Source organism: Sapajus apella, unplaced genomic scaffold (assembly GCF_009761245.1).
Source record: "Sapajus apella isolate SASKATOON/1434 unplaced genomic scaffold, GSC_monkey_1.0 scaffold16, whole genome shotgun sequence".
NCBI lineage: Eukaryota > Metazoa > Chordata > Mammalia > Primates > Cebidae > Sapajus > Sapajus apella.
The window spans coordinates 6684465-6691320 of NW_022436956.1; positions in this window are offsets into that span (position 1 = coordinate 6684465).

Here is a 6856-nt window from a genome sequence, read left to right on the forward strand (position 1 = left end):
TCTTCTCTATCAGATTTTACGCTAAGGATGTAATTCTTGGAGCCTGGGAGCTCTATGCCTGTGTATACATACATATATATATATATATATATATGTTTGAGCCTTGTCCCTAGTTCCTGACGCAGAACTCTTGAAACTCTTGGAATCTCCTGAGTGGTGGGTGTGAGCAGAGCTCCTTTTCTTATTTATAATAAAGCTTTCTCAGCTCTATCAGATTTTACGCTAAGGAGGTAATTCTTGGAGACTGGGAGCTGGTTCCCAGAGGAGCCAACCATGTGATTAGAGGGTTAAAACTTTCAGCCCCACCCTCTGACATCTAGGGAAGGAAGAAAGGCTGGAGATTGAGTTCAGTCACCAGTGGCCAATGATTTAATCAGTCGTGCCTGGGTAATGAAGCCTGCGCAAATCCACTGAACACCAGGGTTTGGAGAGTTTCCATGCTGGTGAACAAGAATACATCCATGTTCCAGGAGAGTGGTGCACCTTAACTCCACAAAGAGAGAAGCTCCTGGGCTCAGTACCTTCTGTGGCCTGACTCTATGTATCTCTTCATCTGGCTATTACTCATTCGTATCCTTTAAAATCTCTTTTGTAATAAATTAATAATAATAGGTAATAATAAACTTTCACTGAGTTCTTCAAGCCGTTCTAGCACATTATTGAATTCCAGGAGAGGCTGTTGGAGAGCCCTGATTTATAGCTAGTCTGTCAGAGGTGCAGGAGGCCTGGACCTGTGATTGGCATGTAAACCGGGGGCAGTCTTGTAGAACCGAGTCTGTAACTTATGGGATCTGACATTAACCAACTCCAGGTAGATAGCATGACAATGAAATTGAATCATAGGAAATCTAGTGGGTATTTGGAGAACTGGGAAATAATTTTTGGTGGAACAGGCTCACACATTTGGCGTCAGAAGTACTGTGAGTATAGAAAAACATTATTTTGCTTTTAGTCTGATTGTGTGGGAAAAAGAGTGTGCTGCCAGACTGTGACCCTGTAATGTATGGTGTCGATACGGTTTGGCTGTGTCCCCACCCAAAATCTCATCTTGAATTATAATCCCCATAATCCCCACGTGTCAGGGAGAGACCAGGTGGAGGTAATTGAATTATGAATTGAGAGTGAGTGAGATCTCAGGAGGTCAGATGCTTTTATAAGCGTTTGGTAGTTCCTCCTGCGTCCATTCTCCTTCCTGCAGGGTGAAGAAGGTGCCTTGCTTCCCCTTCCCCTTCCACCATGATTGTAGGTTTCCTGAGGCCTCCCCAGCCATGCTGAACTGTGAGCCAATTAAACTTCTTTCTTTTTTAAGACACCCAGTTTTGGGCAGTTCTTTATAGCAGTGTGAGACGGGATTAATACAGGTGTAAACCAGACATTGCATAGACTTAGCTGGCTCTGTGAGATAAATACTTATGGGTCGATAGAAGGAAAGTGTTTGGAGGACTTGCTACAGTATTAATCAACATTGCATAGTACATTTGAAAGTGAGGTTATTCCATTTATTTAGTAATAGCCAAGGTTTATTGAGCACCTACCATATGTCAGGCATCAAAATAGATACTTGGGGTACATTAATGAATACGACACTTTACCTGCCCTTGAGCAGCTGATGGTTTATTAGTGAAGACAGATAAGTAACCAGAATATTACATGTGCTCAGTAAACCTGAAACTGGAGTATGTCCACGGTACTATGAAAGAGTGAAGGAGGGGGACTGATACAGCTTGGATGTGTCCCTACCCCATCTCATCTTGAATTGTAGCTCCCATAATTTCCTCATATTGTGGGAGGAACCAGGTGGGAGATAATTGAATCATGGGGCAGTTTCCCTCATACTGTTCTGGTGGCAGTGAAAAAATCTCATGAGATCTGATGATTTTATAAGGGGAAGCCTCTTCTGTCTGGCTCTCATTCTCTTCTCTTGTCTGCCACCTTGTGAGGGTTGCCTTTCACCTTCTCCTATGATTGTGAGGCCTCTCTAGCCACGTGGAACTGTGAGCCCATTAAACCTCTTTCTTTTGTAAATTGCCCAGTCTCAGGTATGTCTTTATCAGCAGCATGAAAATGAACACATACAGGTACAATTAAACCAACTGCAGCAGATTGAGGGAGATTCCCTAAAGGATCTGAAGCATGTGCTCTAGAAACTAAAGAAACCACAAAAGGAAGTCAGTATTTTTTTTTTAATCTAGTATAGAAGGATATATTCCTCAGTTGAAAAAAAAACCTAAGTCTACAGAATCAAAGAGGGCATGAAGATCCAGTCAAGTTCAATTTTCCAGTCAAGTTCAAAAAAATATTCATGGTGAGTGGTTGATAGCACAGATTCTGAGGACAAACCATTTGGACTTGAAGCCTATAGTACTTCACTACTGATGAGCTGTTTGAACTTGGGCCATGCACTTAATCTCTGAGCCTAGTTTCCTCTTCTGTCAATGGAAGTAATAACAGTATTTATCTCATAATGTTTTCTTGTATAGATAAAATGAATTAATGCATGAAAACTGTTTAGTTTCCAGCATATAATAAATATTGGATGCTAGTAGGCACATTCTTGTAAAATTAGCAAGTTTCAAAATTAGTAGGAAAAAATCTTTAAATTTTTCAACAGAAAGAACAAATTATAGATAAATAAGAAGCAATCAGACTGGCATCTGACCTCTTGCCTGCAACAGGGAAATTATGAAATGGTCAAATAACATAACAACCAATGAATCTAAACTAAAATCTAATGGATTAATGGTAAGCTGTCTGGAAATGCATTGTGGGTGCTGGATAACAACTCTTAAATTAAAGGTATAGACCATATTGGCTGTAAGGGAGATTCTAATACTGTTCCAGAATTAAACAATCACAATAAAATAAGCTGAGGGAGTGGAAAAAGAACAATTTTGTAAAGATTACTTTTTGGGTAAAGAGGGTAGGAAGAAGCAATGTTTTAAATATCTCTTTATATTAGAATATAGAGAGATGCGGGGAAAAAAATCTCTTGGAGGGAAAAATCGTTGGCATTTTGTTTTCAAGCAATAGTAGAGAATTACCTGCCAGATTAAGGGCACTTGAAGGAAAATGGTAACCCTCAAGGGAGAAGAAATTCCAAGAGAACTCTAACGAGGAGAGAAAATTCAATGAATAGTCACTTAATCAAATAATAATAATAAAAAAAAAAAAAACAGGAACAAAGGAAAAAGAAGAAACAAGCAAAGTAAAATTAATAGCAAACATAAACTAGAGCAGCCATATGGTACAGCAATTAATAGCCTTAGTGGACTTGAGACTGGAGCAGTTCACTCACATAAAGTACTTAGAACATGGCAGCATTAGATGAGTGAGCCTCCTCCTCTCCTTCCTCCTCCTTCTCTCCCTCCTCTTTCTCCTTCTCATTCTTTATTGCAGTACATGTGGATGAACTGAACTGTGTTATTAAAAACAGATATCACGCCGGAATTTAAGGAACATAATTCGGTTATATGCTGTCCCTTAGAAAAACACCTAAAGTGAAAATGATTAGTTTAAAATAAAGAAATGAACAAAGCATTACACCCAGTAAATGCTAACAAAAAGAAAGAAGAAGGGGTAAAATTAATCTTATAAAAGTTTACATTTAAAGATACTATAAAAAAGGGAAGACTAGTTATGAAAAGCTGAAAAAGCATAATTTATGAAGATATATAAGATATGAATGAGTTTGCATCAAACCATATAAAAAAGTAATAAAAAGAAAAAACGATAAAAATAAAATTACAGGAGAAAACTACAATGCATGTTTCTCAGAACTTGTAATATCATGTAGACAAAAATAAGGTTATTGGCCAAGTGAATTATATAATCAATAAATGCAATTTAATTATATATACACATATGCATATATTATGTATATATATGCATATGCACAGATATATATGAGATTCAATTATGTGTACATACTTTCATATTTCAATTTAAAAATACATACTTTTTCATGTTTTCAAGGAACATTTACAAAAATATATCACGTACTTGAAAACCTTAACAAACTAAGAAGAGAATTTGTTTGGAAGATTCCATCCAGATCATAATCTATCATAATTAAAAACAAATAATAAAATATATCCAGAAAACTTCCCTCCTGGGAAATTAATTCTCTGAGATTATCCCTTAATCAAAAGAGAAAATCAAAAGTAAGGTTGCAAGCCCTCTGGAAAGAAAAGAAAAGGCACATATTTCCACCCCCACACCTATGTGCTTCTGCTAGCATGACTAGTGCTAGGCAGGTCCAGGGAAGCCATTCTCTGCCCAATCCACCTGCCGTATAAGCATGGGTGGGGGTGGTTTGCTGCCAACATTGGGGAGGGCCAGGCAGGTATGTATGGAGGAAGTATTAACCTTAGATATAAACTTAGCAGGTTTCAAGTCCTTTGTCTCAGATGGCATGAATACAAGGGAGACTTGCCTGAAGAAGTATAAATCCATTTGCTTGCATGTCTCAGTGTTTTGAGGTGTGGTTTTGGAGGAACTCACACATTTTCACAGTGTTTGCAATAGTTGTGCATGGTGCCTGAGGAACATTATGCAATATTGAACAATTCATATTACACTTGCATTTGTGCACATGGAGGCCTAGACAACATGAGTCAAGCGTGATAGTTATTCTTTACACTTGCAGTTAAAAAGACATTAAATGCAAGAATTCCAAATAGTTTCCTTTTTATAAAATTATTTAACATAAGTTTTCAAAAATTATATTAAAATGTCAACTTTTATTAATATAATCCGTTTTTATTTAAAATTTGATATTTATTATCTGTAATTTGTACTTGGCCTTTTAAGTTTAATACATTAAAGAATTTTCAAAGAGAAAAATTTTTGAACACATATGAACAATAATTTTAATTTTCCCCCTCCTCATATTCACTTCAGGTTTTTGATAACATATATTAAAAATGTTTTCACTTTGAAGGGACGGATCCAAGATGGTCGATTAGGAGCAGCTCAGGATTGCAGCTCCCAGCAAAAGCATGGAGGGTGAGTGGACATCACATTTCCAGATGGAATTTTATTGCCCACTGACCAGAAGATTCCCAGGTGGAGGAGCCCCATGGGTTGCCAGCGCGGCTGTTTTGGCAGGCGAGGCTGTTTTGGCTGGCACCCCAGCTCAGTGGTTCTCCAGACAAAATACACGGGTCCGGGCACTGTTTTAGCTGGTGATTGGAGCTGGGGGAAGACAGAGTTGCCCATTCAACTGATAGAAAAGGGGACTGAAACAGGGAGCCGGGCCAGGAGATTCCCAGGCAAAAAAGTACGACGAATCTCAGTGCATCTGTTTCAGCCTGTACAGTAGGTTGCTGCATGGGAAATCACACAGATCCCAGTGCCTTTGCAACAGGTGACTGGAACACCTGGGAGACAAAAAAAAAAAAAGACTCTGAGGCAGGGAGCCAGGTGATCGGGCTCAGCTGGTCCCACCCCCACAAAAAAATAGCAATCTGAAATGCTCTGGATTGAGAGTTTCACAGAAAGCATAGCTGAACCCGGGAGGGTCCAGCTCTGTGGAGGAGGGGTGTCCGCCATTACTGAGGCACTCCACCACTATGAAGGTAATCCGCCATTGCTGAGGCAGCCTGCCTTTACAGAGAGAGTCTGCCATTACAGAGGTGGGCTGGCTTTGCCAAGGCAGTTCTAACTACACCTGTATAAACGGGACTGCACGGAAGTTCACATGGCAGCGGGGTGGAGCCCAAAGTAGCTCAGCAAAGCCTCTGCAGGCAGACAGTGACTAGGCTGCCTCTTCGCTGGGCAGGGCAGCCCTGAAAAAAGCCAGCAGCACAACGTAAACTCATAGATAAAGCCCTAACTTCCTGGGACAGAGCACCTGGGGAAAAAACCGGGGTGGGGGTTATGAGTTCAGCTGCAGCAGACTTACACCTACCTGCCCGGCAACTCTGAATGAACAATGGAGCTCACAGCTCAGCACTTGAGCTCCTGTAAAGGACAGATTGTCTCCTTAAGCAGCCCCCTCACCCCTGTATATCCAAAGAGTCTCTCATAAAGGAGAGCTCAGACTGACATCAGGCTGGTATCCTTCAGGGACAAAGATAGCAGAAGAAACTGGCAGCAACCCTTACTGTTCTACAGCTGCTGCAGGTGATCCCCATGCAAGCAGAGACTGGAGTGGACTTCAGCAGTCCTAAAGCAGAGGGGCCTGACTGATAGAAGGAAAACTAAGAAACAGAAAGAAATAACTTCATCATCAACAAACTGGACGTCCACTCAGAGACCCAATCTGAAAGTCAACAACTACGAAGATGATAGGTGGATAAATCCACAAAGATGGGAAGAAACCAGCACAAAAAGGATGAAAACACCCAAAATCAAAACACCTCTCCTCCTACAAGGGATCACAACTCCTCGCCAGCAAGGGAACAAGGCTGGATGGAGAATGAGTGTGATGAAATGACAGAATCAGGCTTCAGAAGGTGGGTAATAAGAAACTTCTGTGAGCTAAAAGAACATGTTCTAACCCAATGCAAAGAAACTAAGAACCTTGAAAAAAGATTTGACTAAATCATAACGAGAATCAACAACTTAGAGAGCAATATAAGTGAATTGATGGAGCTGAAAAACACAACACGTGAACTTTGCGAAGCATACAAAAGTTTCAACAGCCAAATTGACCAAATAGAAGAAAGGATATCAGAGGTCGAGGATCAACTCAATGAAATAAAATAGGAAGGCAAGATTAGAGACAAAAGGGTAAAAAGGAATGAACAAAGTCTCCAAGAAATATGGAATTATGTGAAACGACCTAATCTACATTTAATAGGTGTACCGGAATGTGATGGAGAGAAACAATCTAACCTGGAAAATACTCTTCAGG